A 22,239-nucleotide genomic window follows, 5' to 3' on the forward strand; every position below is an offset into this window, starting at 1 on the left:
AAATAGCTGGTAGACATGGGAAAACGTGGCTAAAACTATAGTTGTGGGTTACACACCTCAACTGTCAAAGGCTAATGCTGTCCTCACAGTCCTTGGAAGCCACTCTTGTAAGCCTATCTATTGGAAAGTGGAAGGAGGTTTATCTGAGCTCAAAGTGAACCTGGCCATCCAGGGAGAGGGCAACATGGGATACTTGAGACCCTGTCTAAAACCAGCACAGAAACCCACCCTGCATTCAAAGCATCATCCACCAATTCTCGATTATCTACCATTCTCTCCCTACCAGTCGTTCAGTTTGGAATGGTAGAAAAAAAAAAAAAACTGGGACTGATCTTTCCATTCTAAGGACCTTGATCTCTCTTTCCTTAGGTTCACCTTAAGAGTGCATACAAATGGATATCATCATCTGAACATCGTAGTATTATCTACTTTGTATATGTAGCATAATACTGTGCCTATGACAATCTCAAGCTTCCTTGAGTGTTGTTGCCCCATCAAGAAGTGTGATGTACTGAGGCCAATCCCTAGGGATCCTTTCAAGGGATTAGAAGGAAGCCATCAGAGATACTCCACTTCTTTGTCATTAGATTAAATCAAGTTGACACAATGTGAACCTGGTGGGCTATTTGACCATGCATCTTTCTCACAACCCCACCTTTCTGAGTTCAGTCCATGGCAGAATTCATTGCCCACCATCGTAGATATTTCTTTGTATATTTCCACAAGAGCCAGGATTCTTTTCTTTTTTTAAAATAGAATTAGTTTTAGTCAATCAACTGTTGTCCTATGTAAGAAATGATTAGTATATATTGTAACTTACCACACTGTATTTGTGTATACAAGTACATTATTGGAAATCCAGCATTACTGAGGAATTGGAAACCAGTGCTGTGGCCTTGCCTTTCTGTGCCTAGTCCTGGCTCACAGGCAGCAGGGGGCAGACCTTGAGGTCCTCTTCAGGGACAGAGTGATGGTGAATGGGCACTGAGCAGGCAGAGAAACACAGCGGAGGCAGCTCCTTTCAGGTATCAAACACATCATCTCCTTTCCATCTTAAGGGCTGTTGCTGAGGTCTTGCCCCCGTACCTACCTTAATAGCAGCAAATTTGTTACACAGCAGCCAGCTCTTTCCTATTGTTCTGTAATACGCCTCCACATCATGGATGCCAACAAACAAACTAATAAAAAACAAAAAAACCTATTGAACTGTGTGGTGCTGGTCACATACCCTGTTATATTCTGTATGTTACGAGGTTTGTTAATCTTAACAAGTTCCCCAACTATGAGCTTCACATAGGACCCATTAGATTCAAGGAAAATAGGAACAATTATGTGTAAAATGACCCGAGTCAGGGCCCATAGACAGCAGCATTTCCAGCACTTGTGCTTTAGCCCATGTGGATTTTGCAATGAGCTGGGCCTAGCAATGTCCAGTACACAGTTGTGAGCTGTTGCTCTGGTTGAAATGTATTGGTGTGTGCATTCAATAAACTACACCTATTTAAATGAATTCAGTGTTCCTGTGGTCTGAGTCCAGACCTCTTGACACCAAATCTTCCCTTCAGCAGCACTTAGGAAAAGAAGCTAAGGTTAGGAAAGGTGACATCTTGTCATAAATTATGTGACAAGAGGGATGGAGAAATGATCCCTTGTGTTAAGAATCAAGGTGTCCTCTGTAATATTCAGGTCTATACTGGCCCTGTGCATCAGCTTCAAGGACCCATTTCTGATTTTCTTTGGGGTTCCCGTGATGATGCACTCAGACATGATTGGAAAGAACCAAAACGGTGGTCAGACTTGATTTATAAAATGCAGGCAACATTGCAAACTTATGTTGCAGGATATTTGATTCATATTATCAGCCCCAAGATAGTGTTATTTACTTTAAAAAATTACCTCTGACAGTTCAGTTCAGCACTAGCACCGATATTTTACCCTAGAGCTTTTTTTGGTTGTTTGTTTGTTTTTTGTTTTTGTTTCTGGATGAACAAGTACATTCTTATTTTGTGGCCCAGCCCTAGCTCTTACTCCTTTGCACAGTCACAGAGAGACCTCAAACATATACTCAGCCAAAGGCAGGGGAATGTAGAAAAGAGCCTAAGGCAATACCACACAATGACATTGAAAGTGGGTGGCCAAAAGGTGTTATAAAATTCACCTCACTTCAGTGAGTGATGACATACCAACCTGGTGGCCTACGATTCTGGAATATTAATCAGAATCCTTTCGTCATATTAGATCTTAATAGAAACAAGGAAGCAGTCCTTTCCTGAAGTATATATTCATCATACGTAAAGAAGATATTACATCCATATACAACTCAGAATAGAATTATCCCCCAAGACCGGAAAGATCTGGCAACATTAATATTAGAAGCTTCTCCTGTGTTACAGTGGTAAGCACAGAAGAAAGAGGAAGATACGGCTGAACACAAAAGCATCAGGCCAGAGCACTGTTTCCCAGGATGAGTTGCTAGGTGAAGGTAAATAAACCTTACTAAGTTTAATACAGTATTACATACACTGTTGTAAGTAACTGGAGCCGAGGCTATCCCCAAAGGTTTGCCTGTCTGTGAAATCTGATACCCTAACTCAGGTGTCTTCCCTGGCCTCAGTGGGAGAAGGTGCACCAGCCCTACAAAAACTTGATGTGTCTTGGTGGAGGCACACTCTGAGGGATATTCCTCTACTCTCTCAGAGGAGATGGTGTGAGGACATTGGGGAGGAACTATGGGAGAGAAGTAACAAGAGAAAGGACAGCAATTGGGATGCAAAGTGAATTTAAGCCTGTCAGTCACTGCTCTATTGCTGTGAAGAGACACCTTAACTAAGGTAACTAATAAAAGAATCAGGGTGTGCCCATGTCTCCAGGTAGATATGTAGCAGAGAACTAGCTTATCTGGGATCACTGGGACGGGAGAACCTTGTTTCTGAGGAAGCTTCATGAACCAAGATATTGGAACTTAGGCCTCTGAGGTGGGAGTGAATTGGCGGGTGGAGGAGCAATCTCATAGGGAGAGGGTGTGGGGGGACAGAAGACGGGGTCATGTAGAGGAACATGGAGTGGGAGATAAATTGGAAATGTAGATAAAATAATGAAAGAAAACTAAAAAACATGAGACTATGAGTACCATTCTAATTCAAGCCTCAAATAATAAAAACATAAATGCGAGAGTCGCCTGGTCCTGTTCATGTCATCCTGAATCTTAAAATCTTTTTTCCTCCAAATTCCGTGCCACATGAGGTGCACTGACCTGTCAGCTGCCTGCTTGGATGACAACTGCAGCAGCTTCCCTATGCACATGCTTTGTAGGAGCACGAAATCTATTGAGCTCCCTTTTCCAAGTTGGAACTTTAATTGGTAAGAGTCTTGCCTTGAGGACACCTTCCACTTCTCTCCAGCACAGAGGCAGGAGGCTTATCGTTAATAACATTCATCTCCTTAACTATGTCACCCTCCTCTTCAGCACATGACTTTGCTGTGACATTAAACTTCTTAGTGATCTTTTCCACTCTAAGCTGCACATGGTTTTCATGTGTTTGCCCTGTGTGTTGTTCCTTCTCCTGCAGTCTTGAGGAACAGTGACCAAAAGTAACCAAACCACAGGCTCAAAGCCATGTTAATACTGTATTGTGTACTATTTTCACAGAGCTGCCTGAGATGTAAATGGGACATGGAGAATTCGAACATAGTTTGAATCTTAGGCCTTTCACTGGGCAGTCCCTCATCTTCTCTAAAAATTAACCCCATTTTTCTACCATTGAGACCCACCTGCTGCTTAGATCTTTACCCCTCTGCCGTGGTCTGTTCCATATCTCTTCCTGCCCATGTCTATTCTGAATCTCCTGCTTCAGCTTGCCTCTGCCTATGTCCCTCTCTATGCCCGGAAGTTCTGCCCACATACTTCCTGACGCAGCTCTTGGCCATCAGATCTTTATTACATCCAATCGGCAGTGAGACAACACCTGATACATCTCTTAGCTTCTGTTGAGCTGGTGAGAAGGACAAACATCCACAAAATAGCAAAGCTGATGATGGGACATAGAAATGACAAGAGAAATCCTGCCAGCACTTAGCTCACTGCCAGTACAGAACTAACAATTGAAAGTTGACACACCTTAGTACAAAGGGAGGTCACCTCAGCATTTCCCCTTTTACTCCAAGAAATACCTTTAATTTAACATTAATAAGCTAGATAAAATAAGAAAACTTATGAGATGCATCAGGTAAGAATTACTGTCACAATATTCTGTCCATTCGTATTTTGCAAAATTGGAGAAGGTACTTCATTATCTAAATTATATTAGTCTAAAATTTTGTACCTAAATCATTTTCTATCACTTTTTAAGCTTTGTATCCCTTATCTATCATAACTTGCATTTATTAACCATAATAAGGCTTCTGAGACCAAATGTACTTTCATTAATTCCAAACAATTTAAGCGTTTATGTCTTTCATCCTTAAAATTTGACACATTTTTTGCATACAAATTTTCTTTTTCTTTTTCTTTATTCAGCTTCCACATGAAGATTATTTTTGCTCTGATTTAGAGCAGGATGCAAGGGTGAAGTGCAGACCTGAGGGAAGGGCAGATGAATGGAGTTGAGCTGCAGGATGTGAGGTTCACAGAGAATAAATAAGAAGTTAAAAAAAATAAGAAATAAGCACAGTGGGGATGAAGCTGTGAATGCTTGGCATGGGGAGGTTTGGCAGTGGACTGGGCATTTTAGGGGTGGTGTGGGATTGGCGTGGGTTCTGGAGTAGTAAGGATGGTGTCTGTTCTTGTCTTTTGGGGAAACTCCTCGGTCTTCTCCCATCCCTCCTCCACCTCTACCCCCACCTCCAACCGCCATAACTGCCTCCTACCACAGCAGCGGCTTCTGGGCATCGGCCTCTTTCTGCTCAAGCTCTTCTATGTGCTCGGGGGTGGTACAAGCTTTTATTTTTTTTGTTTTTTTTTTTTTTTGTTTTTTTTTTCGGAGCTGGGGACCGAACCCAGGGCCTTGCGCTTCCTAGGCAAGCGCTCTACCACTGAGCTAAATCCCCAACCCCCGGTACAAGCTTTTAAAAGTCCCAGGCAGTGGGCAGACCACCCACACTCTCCTGGCATCCCCATCCTCTCTCAGGACTTATGGTGCCAGAGCGGTTATCACAGGAGTTTTGATACTGCTGTGGAGTGTCCATAGAGCCCTGCTTTCTGAGCCTCCCATGTCCACCCTGTTCCTGTCCAGGTTCCTGGCTGTCACATTTCTGCACGATGGTGAACAAGTTTGTTTTTCTGATTCTCATAACAAGAAAAGGTTAAGACTAAACTATCTAACCTTCAACCCCATCCAAGATCTGAGGAGGAGAAATATTGCCTGAAAAAAAGGAAATTCAGAGCAAACAGCTTCCAAACCTAAGAAATAACAGAAATGGTTGGCTACCCTGGGAGTCAGTCAGCAAATATTCCTGTGTCACTGTGGCATCCACCTTCAACTCACTGGGCCAGGAGCTCTGACAACAATCCTTTGAAGCAGGTCACTTGAAGGACTATCCTATTTTTTTTTCCAAAAACTGGGACACAGACTTCCCCATGAGCAACTTCTGCACAGTCTGGACAGCTTTCTGGCAGCAGTAGAGGTAAGTAGGTAGTATTTCACCCAATGGTTCCTTAGAGCCCATCATCTTTTTCAGAATAGATTGGGGACACTACCAGGAGTTGAGGTCTCTCCCACTGTGAAAAGCCTTTAACATCTGAAATGGCAGATTCTTCAGATCTCTAAAGGATTTGAGAACCACCTTTGTATGTAATGTCTATCTCAGTGGACAAATGTGGCTTTTTTTCCCAAGGGATTTACTTCCTACTTAACTTTAAAAACATACACAGGAAGTTAAATAAAGCTTATTTCTGTACCTAACTAAAGCAGTACCTAACATGACTGGAAGACTGATTATTTATAGTTGGAAAGTACTAGCTTGAATTCCTTAATTATCCACGGCAGTGTGCAGTAGTAATTTTATAAAATTAGAATTTTACACCACATTGTGAATAAGTTGCATATACTTATATCTTAAAAATGAATTGAATCATTTATGCAAGTACAATTTTAAATTCTATCATCATTCAAAAATCCATGCCATCCTAAAATATTTGAGACTTGGTATTGCTTTCTAGTATAAATAGAGATACAGTGATCTATGATTTTGTCATTTTAGTCCCTTCTCCTGATTTCCCACAACATTAGACAGAGAATTGAGGAGAGAAAGAGAAAGGAAGAAAGACACCCCTGATTCGAATCTGCTTTACTGTTTCCTCCCTGACCATGGCCAGTAAGAACTTGCAACCAACCCCCTAACTGACAATAATCATCTACAGCCCACGGCAGACAAATAACCACCCACCCACCCTTCCTCTTGAGAATGAGGGGGTCATGTTCCTTTAAGTTGCTTCCCAATGTATGTGGGGTGACAACATGTTTTGGGGACCTTACAACAATTGGGACATTTTCCAAATCCTGGGAGATCTTGCAGTTTCCTATGCGTCCAGACCCTGAATGTGGCGGGATTAACTGAAGTCCTGGCTACATTAACAATGAAAAATACAAACATACATTCTTACCATATGAGGAAGGTCACCGGATATCTACCCCTTGAAGTTTGCTCAAAACAATTAGTCAATTAGCTTTTTATTTATCTTCAGGTCACTTCTTAATAAACAGGCAGTAAAGAGACAGATTGTTTGCCAAAATTATATCAATTGCTTCTAAGCCAGTCACCAATTGAGTTCCTGCCATCCTTTGAAGTTTCATCAGAGAGGCTCTATTTTGCACAGACTCACAATACTTATGTCTCCCATGTGGCAAACTAAAAGAACTGTTAAGATCTCCTTAAATAATTCAACAGTTTTCCCAATCCAAAGTCTCCCACCCTCCTCCAAAAAATCAAGAGATTCCTCACAAACATCTCCACTCACTTCGGTACCAGTTTATATATCAGTCACATTTCTGTTACTGCAGAAAAATACTATGACCAAGAACAACTCAAGGAATACAGTTCTTCACATTGTGGTAACCAGCCCCAACTACCAAATTATTTCATTGCTAAGTCATAAATGTAAGGTGGCTACTGTTTTGAATTGTAATGTAAATAGCATGTATAAAGTATGTCTCATATGTGGTTGTTCCCTGAAGGGCTTGCAACCCACAGGTTGAAAACTGCACTTGTGAGTGGTGGTGGGAGGGGTGGTTGTGAGTTTTTTGTTTTGTTTGTTTGTTTTCCTTTTTCTCAAAACCCAAATGCTGATAAGAACATAGGCCAATATCAGGCTCTTCAATTTTATTCCATTAGGCACTGTGTCTGCTCTCATGATATTAACATGCTGGTTTTTCTTTTTTACTATTCCCCAAAATGAAGGTGAAATCATTAAAGGTGAAGCCTCCCGCAGTGCTTTACTGTCTTATTAGTTAGCAGTGTCTGACTGCCCTGCTCAGTTGTGCTTTCATGTGAGTTCTGAGATTTTTTTTCATTCCCATGAAGATCTGTAATGGGATTATAATGGGATGGATTTAAACCTGTAGATGACTCTGGTAGGATACAATATAATAATATAAATCATACTGATACATGAAAATGAGAGGCCTCTTCATTTTCTGGTTTCTTCAGTTTTTTTTATTTTTCCTAATGATTTCATTTTAACAAGTCTTTACTTCCTTAGATATTACAAGATTTTTATTCTGAATGGGTTTGTTTTCTTGGCTTCTTTCGTCATATTTATTGTTGGTATACAGGAGTTCTATTGATTTTACTGTGATTTTAGTGAATGTGTCCATGAGCCATAGGAGTTTGCTAGTGGTTTCGTGGTCTTTATATATGGATCATATCTCCGGCAAATGAGAATACTCTGACTGCTTTCTTTCGTATTAACATGCCTTTCCATCTCTCTATTGTCATATTGTTTGGATAAGACTTCACATACTAGTTGAATTAGATGAAAAGAATGAACATCTGTGACTTATTCCTGATTTTAGTGGAAATCCATTATGATTTCCTCCAGTTAGGATGCTGTTGGCCTTGCATATCACCTTTATAATGTTAAGGTATGTCTTCTCCATATCCCGGATTCTCCAGGACTTTTGCATTAATCACTGTGGGATTTTGCCAAAGAGATTGTCTGCCTCTACTGCAGTGATCATGTGTTTCCTGTTCTTGGTTTTCTGTGGTGAATTGTTTATTCATTTGTATTTGTTGAAACATTCTTGCACCTCTGCAGTCAAGCCAGCTTGATCACGGTACCTGACACTTTTGGTAAATGTCTGAATTTTATTTTCCAGGATATTATTGAGAAATTTTTCACTTAACTGTTCCTTCCAATCTTAGTTTCTTTTCTATGCTGTGAAGAGACACCATGAGCAAGGGAACTTATAGAAGTAAGAGTTTATTTCAGCTTACAGTTTCAAGGATCATGAGTCTATGAATATTATGCTGGGGTACACGGCAGGAGGTAGGACACCATGTTTCTAGAGAACTGGCTGAGAGCTTACATCATATGTGCAAGTCAGAGACAGAGAAAGCTAGTGTTAACTATAGATGGTGTTGAATTTGGAAACCTCAAAGCCCAATCCCATACACTCCTCCAACAAATCCGTATCTTATAATTCTTCCCGAATATTTCCACTAACCAGCAACAAACATTTATATATGTGAGTTTATGGGGGCCATTATCATTCAAATCACCATATTCCACTCCCAATTCCCCATAGGTTCTTAAACATATCATAATAAAAATACATTAGCTCAGCTTCCAAAACCCCTGTAGTCTTTCAGTCTCTACACAGTTTATCCACAGTGCTTTTCGACCCTCCAGGAAGTCCCTTAATTATTCCCCTATGAAATCAAAAGGCAAATTGCATACATCCAATGTGTAATGCCAAAAATATGTTATCATTGCAAAGGGAAATTGGGAATGTGGTGAGCCAGTTCAAGGCATTAACCCAACAGGGCACAGTCCACATTCTCTACTTCTGATGCATGACAAAGGGATTAGATGGATCCACTGCTCTGGCTTTGCTGACTGCAACATAATTCCTAAAACTATGTTGTATCGCATAGATCTGTGGTGGTTGTGTTTTCATTGTCACTCATTTCTAGGAATTTTAATTTTTCCTTATGTGTTCTCCCTTGGCCCTTTCAGTAGTGTGTTGTTTGTGCTGCTGACCTTCCACGAGAGTGTGTACTGACTGCACTTTCTATTGTGTGATACCAGTTTGATTCCTTTGTGCTTAGATAGAATGCATGACACTACTTCAGCTTTCTTATCTTTCCTGAGGGCTCTTCTGTGTCCTAATCCGTGGTCAATTTTGGAGACAGATCCACAGGCTGATAGAAAATATATGTATAGTTCAGTGTAGTTTGTTAGGTCCATTTGACTGATGATGTCACTGAATTCTGCTCCTCCTCTTTTGTTTATTTGCATGTGATCTGCCAAGTGGTCAGAATAGACTATTAAAAACAATCACAACCACTATTATAGCTAATGGGTAATTTCACATCTATCTGATAATTATATATTTAAATTTGTGACTGCTGTGTTTAATATGTATATATTTAGAATTGTAGTATCTTTTGGTAATTGCAAAGTATGAAATGAATGTCCTTACATCTTCAGGACAGGATTGGTTTGAAATCTATTCTGTCAGCTGGATAGAGAAACTGCATAGAATTGCTATAGGGACCTGTGTCTTAGGTCTGTTTCCCTAGTATATCCTCTACATCTCTCATGATGGTGATCCTGTTTCTGGCTAAATAATGTCTGTTCACTGGGGAATTGAGTTTAGTAACGTGCAAATATTATTTAAACCTATGTATTTAATTTTGTTAATTTTTGTGGGTTTTATTGGCTTCTTTTGATTGACTGTTCTAGTTTTGTTAAATTATTTCCTGTTTCCTCTGGTATTTTATCCTTCTCTTCAAACTAAAGTATTCCTTTTAGGATCCTCTATAGAGCTCCTTACTGGTTATACATATTTTGTAAATTTATTCATCATATGCCTTAATCAGCACAGTAGCTGGGCAGCTGCCTGCCCTCCATGGTATCAGATCTACTTTCCAAACAATAACGCTCAACTCTTACTGACTGTGTAGCATCTTGGCTGCTCTTTGTTGCACTTGGACAGCCCTCAGGACCAGGCTCTCCTCTCCCTTAACCATGGCTGCTGTCCTCTTCCTCTCTCCTCTCCATCACACATGTTCTTCCTTTATTCTCTGTCAGCTTCTTCCTCCTTCTTCCCTCCTCATGATCCTCTCTAGCAAAGCCCTCAAAGCTCCCCCCACCCCCCACATCTCTCTGCTGTGCAGCTGTTAGCTGTTGGCTTCTTTATAATCACAGTTAACTGGGAGCAGGGTCAGTTTTTGGAGGTTAACCAGTCTTGAGTTCTACATATTAGCATTAAAATACAAGCAGAATTAGGCCAATCCACTACAAGGATTTCTTTTGTTTTGTTTTGGTGTAAGTTTTCTTTTACCTTTTCACTTTTTATTTTATTTTTGGCTATTTTTTATTAATTGGTTATTTTATTTATTTACATTTCAACTGTTGTCCTGCTTTCCACACTCCCCTCATCATATCTTACATCACATTTCTGCTCAGCTTTGCCTATATGACAGTGTTCCCCCACCTACATATATCCATTCCCACCTCACAACTCCAGCATCTACTTTTGGTGGGCAACAGGCCTCAGCGTAGTCAATGGCCTCCCACCACATAGGTGCCACTTAAATCAGTCCCCTTCTACACAGTTACCTAGAACCATAGACCCTGTATATACTTTGGCTGGCAGTTTATTCCCTAGGAGCTGGGGGATTGGTGACAGAGGGTCTGGTTAGATATTAAAGACCAATAGTTGCTGCTTTCTCTTCTTTTTCTGGTTATGGGTGAAATGGTGATTGTGTGCTTCATTTTTTGAAATTATTGAGAGATGATTTATTTCTTGGTTTTTCTTGGGTATAGTTTAGCTCATTGTCTTGGAGTTTCCCTACTACAATCCTCTGTTGTGCTTTCTTAGAGAAAAATATTGTTTAAATTTGGTTTTGTCATGAAATATTTTGGTTTCTCCATTTATGGTGATTGAGAATTATGCTGGGTATAGGATCCTTGGTCCGCATTACATCTGCCCAAGATTTTCTGGCTTTTGGAGTCTCTGTTGAGAAGTCTGGTGTAATTCATATAGGTCTGAACTTATTTGTTACTGGTTATTTATACCTTACCCCTTCTAATGATCTTTCTTTGATCTGTGCATTCAGTGTTTTAATTATTATGTTAATGGAGGAATTGTTTCTGGTATGATTAAATTGGCATATTGTAGGCTTGTTGTACCCTCATGGTCTTTTCTTTCTTTACCTTATGGATGTTTTCTGCTATGATTTACTGAATATGCTTACTGGACCTGTAAACTGGAAATCTAAATTCTCTTCTATTCTATTATCCTTAGGTTTGGACTTTTAATTCTGTCCTGAAATTCATGGATGTTTTGTATTCAATAAACCATACATGGTTATCTGAGGTGGGTATTTTGTGATTTGTGGGGTGATCTCCTTGACCCCAACTCTTACATCTAGTACCACGTTTTATAATGAAACAAGGTCAAGAATGGTGACCTCTTGCCATAAACTATATGAAAAAGGCAGGTGAATTAATGTGTGTCAAGTATCAGTAGATTCCTGGGTGGTTTTTGCTCCGGGTTGGCCATATGCAACAGTTTCAAAAGCCCAAGTTTGATGTTCCTTGGGATTCCCAAGATGATGCACTCAGACCTGACAGACAACACCCAGAATCCTCGTCAAAGAAATTGATTTATAAAATCGAGGGAACGTTACTAAGTCATGTTACAAAATATTTGATCACACTGTGATCTCCAAGAATGTATTATTTACTGAAAAAGTAGTGTGTGGTATAGCAGGGCCATGGCACAGACATTTAAAGCAAGAGTTGTTTATTCATGTAAACATGGACTTAATTACGGTATGGCTCACCTACCACACACATTTATGGCAAAGGTAAAAAGTGCACTTAGGTCCAGCAGATCAAGACACAACGTGAAAGGAAATCTAGATAACTAAACCAATGGAAAGTTTTTGAGTTAAAGGATTTTTAAGAAAGTGTTCAGAGGGAACAGGACTGCTCTTCTTCTGGGAGGTCAGTGAATCAGGAAAGACAGTTGGGAGCTTTACTTGACTTCAGCATCTGACTCCTGAAACTTCATTGGTAAAATTAATGTCTGGAATTTTGGATTGTAAAACAACAGGTTGGCCCTGCAGCTTTGGGCAAGGCCCATGGACAAAGAGATCGCACCTGATGGGAACAATCTTAAAAGCCATCTGATTCTGGTAAGTCACCTGAGAAGTCCTCAAGGAGAGAGGAATGAATGGGTAGCACCATAATAGAAGGCTTTAGGATCTCGGATAGTGCTACTCTAGATGCCTTGGAAATAGAAGCAGAAAATGTAAAGCTAAATGACTTCACAGGAATTAGCTCATTTCTGATTATGATTTTTTCATATTGGTATTTTATATTTATTCTTTTTTTAAAATTTAAAGCAAGAGCCTTAGGTTGTAAGGTGAGGCGGTCTTATAATCAGAAAATGCTTAGAACACTTGTATGGCGCCCCACAACTAACACTATCTGGCTAGAAATTCTACTTTTAATTTCGTCGTCATTGACAGCTTCCATTTAACCAGCAGGGTCCATGCCAGGCAGACACTGAGCAGGTTGTATGTTCTGTTAATCTCCACAACAACCCAATTCAGCAGAAACACGTCCGTTTTACAGGTGAAGAAACCACAGCTCAAAGCAAATGAGTATCAGGGTCCCCTCAGTCTCACTGGCTGTCACTCAGACCCACATCCTTCTCTGTAAAGGGAAGCCATGGGCCTGATGTGGCTGTGCAAGCTGACTCTGCTGAGATGATCAATGCTATTCTTGACCCTGGGAGAATTTAAGACAAGGTGACCCACAGACTCCTGGGATAGATTCTGCCTCTGGTTCCTAAGGTAGGACACAGTATCCCTTGTCGTGGTTCTCTACTCAGCTGAGGAGTCAGCTCCCATGTGTCAGCTTCTATGGCAGTGGTTCTCAACAGTCCTACTGCTGCAACCCTTTAATACAGCTCTTCATACTGTGATGATCCCCTCCATAAAATTATTTCATTGCTACTTCATAAATAATATTGCTACTCTTATGAGTCATAATGTACAAGGTATCTGATATGCAATCTCTGTGAAGCAGTTGCCACCCACAGGTTGAGAAATATTGCTCTATAAACTTTTTTTTTTTAATGAAAGGCTTTCACCTCAGAAGTGCCTGGAGCAGTTGTAAGAGCCCTGAAATACTGGCAAGTTTTGGCAGGCCCAAGACTGCTTGCCTTAATGACAACAGAGATTCCTGGCTAAAGGCACAATCTGAAATCACTGTCCCCAGGTCATTTCTTGCCTAAGTTTTCCCTCATTACAATGTCTGTCTGCTTGGACATGTCTGTCCAGGAAGCCAGTCCATGTAGTCTCTGATACAGACAGAATGCTAAAGGCAAGAATTCTTTCCCTCTGTTGGCCCACAGTCATTTCTATAGAAGTAAGTTCAAATCCCCTGTGGATAAATGTGTGTCTCTCACACGGTGTGTGAGACTTGAAATGTCAACCGTTTGAGTTGACAAAAAACAAGTTTCACTTCAGATTTACAACTGACTAAAAATTATTTTTGGGAGAATGCAGAGGGTGGCCAGGCCTGCAGAGTCAGATCCCCTCCCTGCCTGGGATGATCCCACCCGAATGGCTGAGAAACACCGAAAGAAATGCTCAACATCTTTAGTCACAAGGGAAATGCAAATCAAAACAACCCTGAGATTTCACCTCACACCAGTGAGAATGGCTAAGATCAAAAACTCAGGTGACAGCAAATGCTGGCGAGGATGTAGAGAAAGAGGAACACTCCTCTTTTGTTGGTGGGATTGCAGACTGGTACAACCATTCTGGAAATCAGTTGGAGGTTTCTCAGAAAATTGGACATTGAACTACCTGAGGACTGAGCTATACCTCTCTTGGGCATATACCCAAAAGATGCCCCAACATATAAAAAAGACACGTGCTCCACTATGTTCATAGCAGCCTTATTTATAATAGCCAGAAGGTGGAAAAAACCCAACAGAGGAATGGATACAGAAAATGTGGTACATCTACACAATGGAATATTACTCGGCTATCAAAAACAATGAGTTTATGAAATTCATAGGCAAATGCATAGAACTGGAAAATATCATCCAGAGTGAGGTAACCCAATCACAGAAAAACACACATGGTATGCATTCATTGATAAGTGGCTATTAGCCCAAATGCTTGAATTACCCTAGATGCACAGAACACATGAAAATCAAGAAGGATGACCAAAAAGCAAATGCTTCACCCCTTCTTTAAAAGAGGAACAAGAATACCCTTGGCAGGGAATAGAGAGGCAAAGATTAAAACAGAGGCAGAAGGAACACCCATTCAGAGCCTGCCCCACATGTGGCCCATACATATACAGCCATCCAATTAGATAAGATGGATGAAGCAAAGAAGTGCAGGCTGACAGGAACTGGATGTAGATCTCTCCTGAGAGACACAGCCAGAATACAGCAAATACAGAGGCGAATGCCATCATTAAACCACTGAACTGAGAACGGTACCCCCGTTGAAGGAATCTTAGAAAGGACTGAAAGAGCACAAGGGGGTTAAGACCGCATATGAACAACAATTCCAACCAACCAGAGCTTCCAGGGACTAAGCCACTACCCAAAGACTGTACATGGACTGACCCTGGACTCTGACCTCATAGGTAGCAATGAATATCCTAGTAAGAGCACCAGTGGAAGGGGAAGCCCTTGGTCCTGCCAAGACTGAACCCCCAGTGAACGTGATTGTTGGGGGGAGGGTGGTAATGGAGGGAGGATGGGGAGGGGAACAGCCATATAGAAGAGGGGGGGTTAGGAGGATGTTGGCCCGGAAACCGGGAAAGAGAATACAATCAAAATGTAAATAAGAAATACTCAAGTTAATAAAGAAAAAAAAAAAAAGAATGTAGCCCCACTCTGACTGGCCAACTAAGCTCCAGAAAATCTTCCCCAATCACAAAACTGGGCCATGTGGGAGCCTAAACTGTTTAAAGGGGAGAGCTGAGTGCTTTCTCCTGGAAGAAATACTTGGGGGTTGACTGTCACTTGTGAACCTTCTGTGTTAAGTCACTTCTCAGAAGGGAAGCTATCCTCTAACTCGTCCATGGGACCCACCCAGCACTGGGGCCTGAGGATCCTATGGTGTTGCAGCTCTGAGCTGGGAGGGGTAGCTCTCACCCTGGCATGGAGAAGCCTGTTTTCACAGCTGATCTAGATCTGAGGAACAGGGGCTTTTAACGAAGCATGTGAGAGCTTCTCCTGCAGGAGAGCCCAGTCTGCAGGGAAAGTCACACAGGACAGCGAAAAGTGACTTCGCAACAAACACAGGGAATGGGAACCAGGGAGGGCACTGGATGGATGGTTGGAGAGTTTGAGAAAGCCTGCATCTCCCTGAAAGACTTCCCACAACCATAAGTCCCACCACTGTCCCCTTCTCACAGGGGAGGCTCAGCAAAGCCTGCCACCTGCTGGGATCCCTGCAAACTAAAACCAGAGTGGAGAACTGAGGAAAGCACTTTGGTGGAGGGGGAGACACAAGTCTCCAGGGCCAGGTCAGCCTTCTGTCCCTTTGGTTCTCCTCACTTCACAGAGGTGCCTATTGAAAGGTGAGGCAAGCCGGGATCTCAACAGTCTTTGGGCAAAGAAGTGAGAGCCCACAGGCAGAGCAAGGCAAAGCAGAGCCAGGCAGAGCAAAGTGAAGCCCTGCCAGTCAGCAAATAGGCCTTGCCCATGTGGGACTGGTGGCAGCAGTGCTTGCCCTTGCTCTCCTGGTGGTGCAGAACACCTGCCTGGATGTGGGGAAACTCACAGTGGCTTGTCCTCCAGCTGCAACTGCCAGTGCTTGGGGAGGGGGAAGTTGAAGATGCTCCCATGATCCTCCGATTTCCGGCCCACTTTGTCCACGGTTGTCCATGTTCAAGGCTGTGGTCAGCCCCGCCAGAAGCCCCGAGGACAGGTAGAGCAAGCACAACTGGCCAGCAACCACCATGGGCATCTGCGGTGGGACCCAGGCCAAGTAGCCACAGAGGCGCACCAGGCAGCCAGGCACCAGCCCCAAGCCTGTGCATACTGAGGCCAATGACACTCCACTAGTCCCTCCCACCATGCACATCCCACCCCTGGCAGGCAAGATCTCTCTGTCCAGGGCTTCCCCCAGACCTCCAACTACCAACAGCTCAATGAGCCCTTACTTAATTCTTGTTAACCATAATGGCTTGTCATAAAAGGTCATTGGGAAAGTCAATGATGAGATGAAAGCCTTAAAAGAAAACTAGAGAGACTTACGGAAATGAAGAAGAAAGCTCTCTTCCCAGTAGGAGCCTGGCAGTCCCAAGCTCAGGGCACCTCATGTCCAGTCTTGAACCCAGCATGCATTGTTGTGGAGAACCTGCCTGCTTAAGGACCTGGCTTCCCACTCATTCTCCTGAGATGATGACTTTAATTCTTTTAATTTTTACTGGTTATTTTCTTCATTTCCATTTTATGTGTTATCCCCTTTTCCAGTTTCCTTTCTCCACGAAGCAGAGTCCAGCTCACAAGCCTGAGCAGCTGCAGCCATAGTGCACCATGGGGGATCCTGGGGCAGACTGTTTCATCACCAAGATCCTGTGGACCCACAGGGGCTGCATGACCTTAAAGGAACTGCAGAGTAGGATCAGGCTCCAGAGGCAGAGCTCTATGAGCTGCTGGGCAAGACTGCTTATTCCTATTGGAGACTGGAGATCGGGCAGGGATCACGCTGTAGGTGGCGGCTACTACTGAAGCCTGTGGCTTCAATCTCAAGTGCATCCAGGGACCATGCTACAGATTGCCCAAGCCTCTGCAAGCTCAAACTTCTAGGACAGAGTCATTATGCAAAATCCCAGAGAAACCTCTGCAAATATCCACACCAAGTTTTTAGGAACAGAGCTTCCAGGTCCTGAAGAATCATGAGCTTTCTGGGCATAACCAAGAGGAGCCGGCCTTCTTCCTGGTACAGGGGAATGCTTTTCTCCTGCAAAAGTTACTACAAAGGAGACAGCCACAAACAGATCTGCTTGAAGCCACAGCCATGCAAGAGAGTCCAAGTCTGTGAGCACTTCACCCAGGCCAACTGCCGTTACCTCAACTGTCTCAGGTCTCATGACCTGATGGACAGGAAGGTGCTGACCTCCGTGACTGCGCACGGGCTGAGTTCTGATGGGGTCCAGAACATCCAGGACATCTGCAACAACAAACACATTAGGAGGAGACCCACTGGCATGAGAGCTCCCCATGAACATCATAGCAGCAGGGCACACAGAGACAGAAGCAAAAGCAGAGACTGATTCCTTCCAAACAGCCTAGGATTTCTCTCCCATGTCTCATTTTGGCATCTGGTTCACCTTGTCCAGATGTCACCAGCTGTAAGGATTCCCTGGAGGACTTGTCTACAGCTGTCACTCAGGAGGTCAAGAACCTGGGGACCCAGGACTCTGCACAGCTTTCCTTGGTCTCATCTAAGGCTGCTGGTGTCTGAGGACCCAGTCACATGAGAGCAAGCCAGGGGTTTTCTGAGAATGGAGATCTGGATGCTTCTTTTCTAGAAATCCTACTGATTCTTTGTAAGCTCCTGCCTCCTCTGCTGGCTTTCTTCTTGCTGCAGCAAAAAGAGATGAATCCATGTCCATGAGAACAGGCATGCCTTCTGGACACCGCATGGAGGTCAAGGGAAAGAATGAGGCTCCAGACATCGATTACATCCCATTTTAAATGGTTCTATTGATGGGGTGACAATGGAAGAAGCAACAGACTCAGGAATTCTAGGTAAAAGGAGAAACTCAGGGAAGGAGTTTGGCAATGTTCCTTCTCTTTCAATTCAGTGGAATAATTGAAGCACTATTGTTATTGGGTCTTCATTAAAAGTCTGGTAGAAAGGATGCATTAAAGCCATGTGGCCCTGATTATTATTATTTTTAATTTTTGGAGTGGCAGCCTTTAATGACTGTATCTATTTTCTTATGGGAATTATTCATTACCTTCCCAGATCTGTATTTAACTTGGTATTTGTTATCTGTTAGAAAAATCACCAGTATCAAATAGATTTTTCACTTTTCTCTAGTAAAGGCCTCTGAAGTAAGCCCTAATGATTGTTGAATTCACTCAGTGTCCTTTGTTATATCCCCCTTTTCATTTCTGATTTGGTACTTTAGATAACGGCTCTGTGGTTTGTCTGTCTTGTGGATCTTCTCAAAAAAAAAAAAAAAAAAGCCAGCTCTTGCTTTGCTTGGCTCTTTGTATCATTCTCTTTGTTTGTAATTGATTGATTTTAGTTCTGAGTTTATTTCCTGCCATCAAATCCTACCAGACTCTCTATGGGATGAGGCTTTGCCTCACCTTGGTAACAGCAGCATGTGATACATGAAGCTTTTGCTGCTCTCTGTAGTGGGGATGACGTCACAATTTCACTGAAAACCATGCACAGCCTCGTTTTAGACTGTATTAAAGTAGCGCACGATTTCAGTGCTCCCTGCAAGGTGCCATGAGACAGTAGTAACATGAGTCTGCCTGCACCTCGACAGTTTTCACTAGGGACTTCTGAGTGATTTTATGAAAATTTATAGTGAGTTCATGCATGAACATGCACAAACACAAACGCACACACACACTTTACCTACATGGTGCACATTCTTTCCACACAAAGAAGAAAGTGAGTATTAATGAAAACACACCAATAAAGGAATCGATGGACGGGGTTGTGGGGAAGCTGGGGCTTAGAGTTACTTAAAGGCCCTGTGCAGGCTCTCCTTCTGTTGGAGGCTAAACTTCAAGTGCAATGGGGTTCTTTATTTTCTTTCTGTATAGCACACAGAGCTAGGGTGGAAACTAGGTTTTGAGCATATTTGGCAAGTACAGTCACACTGAATTAATTCCTAGGGCTGGAACCCTATTAATGTTCTACAGAATTATAGGGCAGGCTGGATGAAGACTCTCAGCTGACAATGTGGACATCTCAAGACAGGCACTGGACAATGGCTGACAGACTTGTATGAAGACTGGAAATGTTTTGCTATCTCACAGGAAAAGAAGGCCCCTCCCACTACACTGTACTCTAAGGACAGCTTATTCAGGTAAGGGATGACATGAACTATTGTCTCATGTCACAGATGTCAGCACAAAATATCCTAGGTATTGTATGCCAATGGTAGCATTAACAGAACAAATCACACAGTGTTGTGAAGATATAGAATATGACTATATGTAGCAAGAACCAGGCCCCTTCTAGTTTCTAAGATCATACCTGAGAACCTCAAATATAGTAATAATGTGATAATGTGGTATAAGTCTAGTTACAACTAGTTTCTATTGTGACACAGATGACTCTTTTTGTGTCATGGTCAGCTTATAATGAATGACTAGACCTAAGCATGAGAATAACCAAATACTACATTGCTTCTCTAGCTGCTGAGCTTTTAAAAGCCCTGGTGTGACAGCAAGCTTTTGTGGACATCTGGATTATTCCTTCTGTACTTTAACTCTCTAAGTCAACCCCACTCTGAGTAAGTCAGTTCCATTCCATAAGTTGGAAATCAGTCAACTGGAAAAAAAAAATACTTTCTCAATACAAACACAGATTGGCCATGGAAAAAGGGCAGCTTGAACTGTCCCACCTAGGTCCTGGGCTTGCACAGGCCTGCTCTCCAAAAGAAACCTGTGTTCACAGCTGCAGGCTGCATTCACTATGGATGCTCTTGAGGTTCCTCCCTAAACTGCTTAGATTAAGATAATTTTGTTGCCATCTATCAAAAGAATTCATTATGCCAAACTGGCCTTTCTTCTGAACCTTCTGTTCTGTGGGCAGGGCAAAATCTCCAGCAACCCTCACAGCAATGTGGGCTGCCAATCTGGGACTCAGAATTATACCAGTGCACACCAAGAACAGGGCAACTGGAAGAGACCTCATTGGGTTGTAGGAACCTTCTGTTCTGAGTCACTTCTCAGAAGGGGCGCTTTGCTCTAACTCCTCCATGAGACCCAACCAGTACTGGGGCTGGAGGCTCCTTAGGTGTGGCAGCTCTGAGCTGGGAGGGGGAGCTAGCACACTGACAGGGAGAAGCCTGTTTTCACAACTGATCTGGATCTGAGGAGCAGGTGCTTTTAAAGAAGCATGTGAGAGTACCTCCTGCAGGAGAGCTCACTCTGCAGGGAAAGTCACACAGGACAGGGAAAAGTGGCTTCCCAACTTCCACAGGTCCTGTGACCCCAGGGAGGGCACCAGATGGTCCAAGAGTTTGAGAAAAGCCTGCATTTGCCTGAAAGACTTCCCTCAACCATAAGTCCCACCCCTGTCCCAGACTCACACCTGAGGATCAGCAAAGCCTGCCACCTGCTGGGGTCCCCACAAACTGAACCCAGAATGGAGAACTGCGGGAAAGCACTTCGGGAGAGGGGGGAGACACAAGTCTCTGGGGCCAGGCCTGGGGTCTGTCCCTTAGGCTCTCCTCACCTCCATTAGCCTCCTAGTGCAGAGCACTGCAAGCCGGGATCTCAAAAGTCTTGGGCTGAAGAAGTGGGAGAAGGTAGCAGCAGTGGCGGTGGGGTCGACAGGGGAGTTGAAGACGGAATGGTAGCAACGCAAGCAGCGACGGCTAGGGCGGAGGCCGGGGGGGGGGGGGCGAAGGAGAGGACGGTGTGGGGGGGTCGGGGCGGGGGCAGGGTAGGGGCGAGGGCAGGCTGGGGGCGGGGGTTGGGACGGGTCTGAGTCGAGGGCGGTGGTGGGACTGGGAGGGGGGATGGGTCGGAGGCGTTGTCGAGTGCGGGTGTGAGGCAGGGGCAGGAGCAGGGGCAAGCAGAGCAAAACCCAGCCCTGTCAGCTGGCGGATATGCTCTGGGGCGGGACAGACTCGCCCTGCAGCTCTATTGATGGGGTGACAATGGAAGAAGCAACAGACTCAGGAATTCTAGGTAAAAAGAGAAACTCAGAGAAGGGGTTTGACAATGTTCCTTCTATTTCAAATCAGAGGAATAATTGAAGCACTATTGTTATTAGGTCGTCATTAAACTTCTGGTAGAAAGGCTGCATTAAAGCCTAGTGGCCCTCATATATATTTTTTAATTTTTGTAGTGGCATCGTTTAAATACTATCTATTTTCTTATGAGAATAATCTTATGAGTTAAATCCCACATTTGGATTTAACTTGGTATTTGTTATCTGTGTAGAAAAATTACCAATATCAAATAGATTTTTCACTTTTCTGTAGTAAAGGACTCTGAAGAAGCCCTAATGATTGTTGAATTCACTCACATGTCTATTGCTTCATCCCCCTTTTCATTTCTGATTTGATAATTTAGGTATTGACACTGTGGTGTGTACTTCGTTTCAGAAAGGGGTTGTTTCTCTTATGGATCTCCTCAAAAAACAGCTCTTGCTTCCTATGACTCTTTGTATTATCCTCTTCGTTTGTAATTGAATGATTTTAGTACTAAGTTTATTTCCTGCCATCAAATCATACCAGACTCTCTGTAGGATAAGGCTTTGCCTCATCTTGGTAACAGCAGCATGTGATAAATGAAGCTTTTGCTGCTCTCTCGTGGTGATGACGTCACAATCTCTGTGTAAACCATCCACAGCCTGTTTTTAGGCTGTATTATAGTAGACCACCATTTCAGTGTTACCTGCCAGATGCCGTGGGACACTAGTAACACACGTCTGCATGCACCTCGACAGTTTTCATTACAGTCTTCTAAGTCATTTTATGAAAATTGATAGTGAGTTCATGGATGAACATACACAAACACCTGCACAGAAACACAAACAAACACAAACTCTCTCTCTCTCTCTCTCTCTCTCTCTCTCTCTCTCACACACACACACACACACACACACACACACACACACACACACTTTACTGACATGGTACACATTCTTTGCACACCAAAAATAAAGTGAGCAGTAATGAAAAGACACCAATAATGGAGTCGATGGAGGGAGTTATGCAGAAGCTGGGACTTAGAGTTACTTAAAGGCCCTATGCAGGCTCTCCTTTTGTTGGAGGAGAAATTGCAAGTGCAATGTGGTTCGTTATTTTCTTTCTCTAAAGCA

This window comes from Rattus norvegicus, chromosome 19, assembly GCF_036323735.1.
Source record: "Rattus norvegicus strain BN/NHsdMcwi chromosome 19, GRCr8, whole genome shotgun sequence".
In the NCBI taxonomy this organism is placed as follows: Eukaryota; Metazoa; Chordata; class Mammalia; order Rodentia; family Muridae; genus Rattus; species Rattus norvegicus.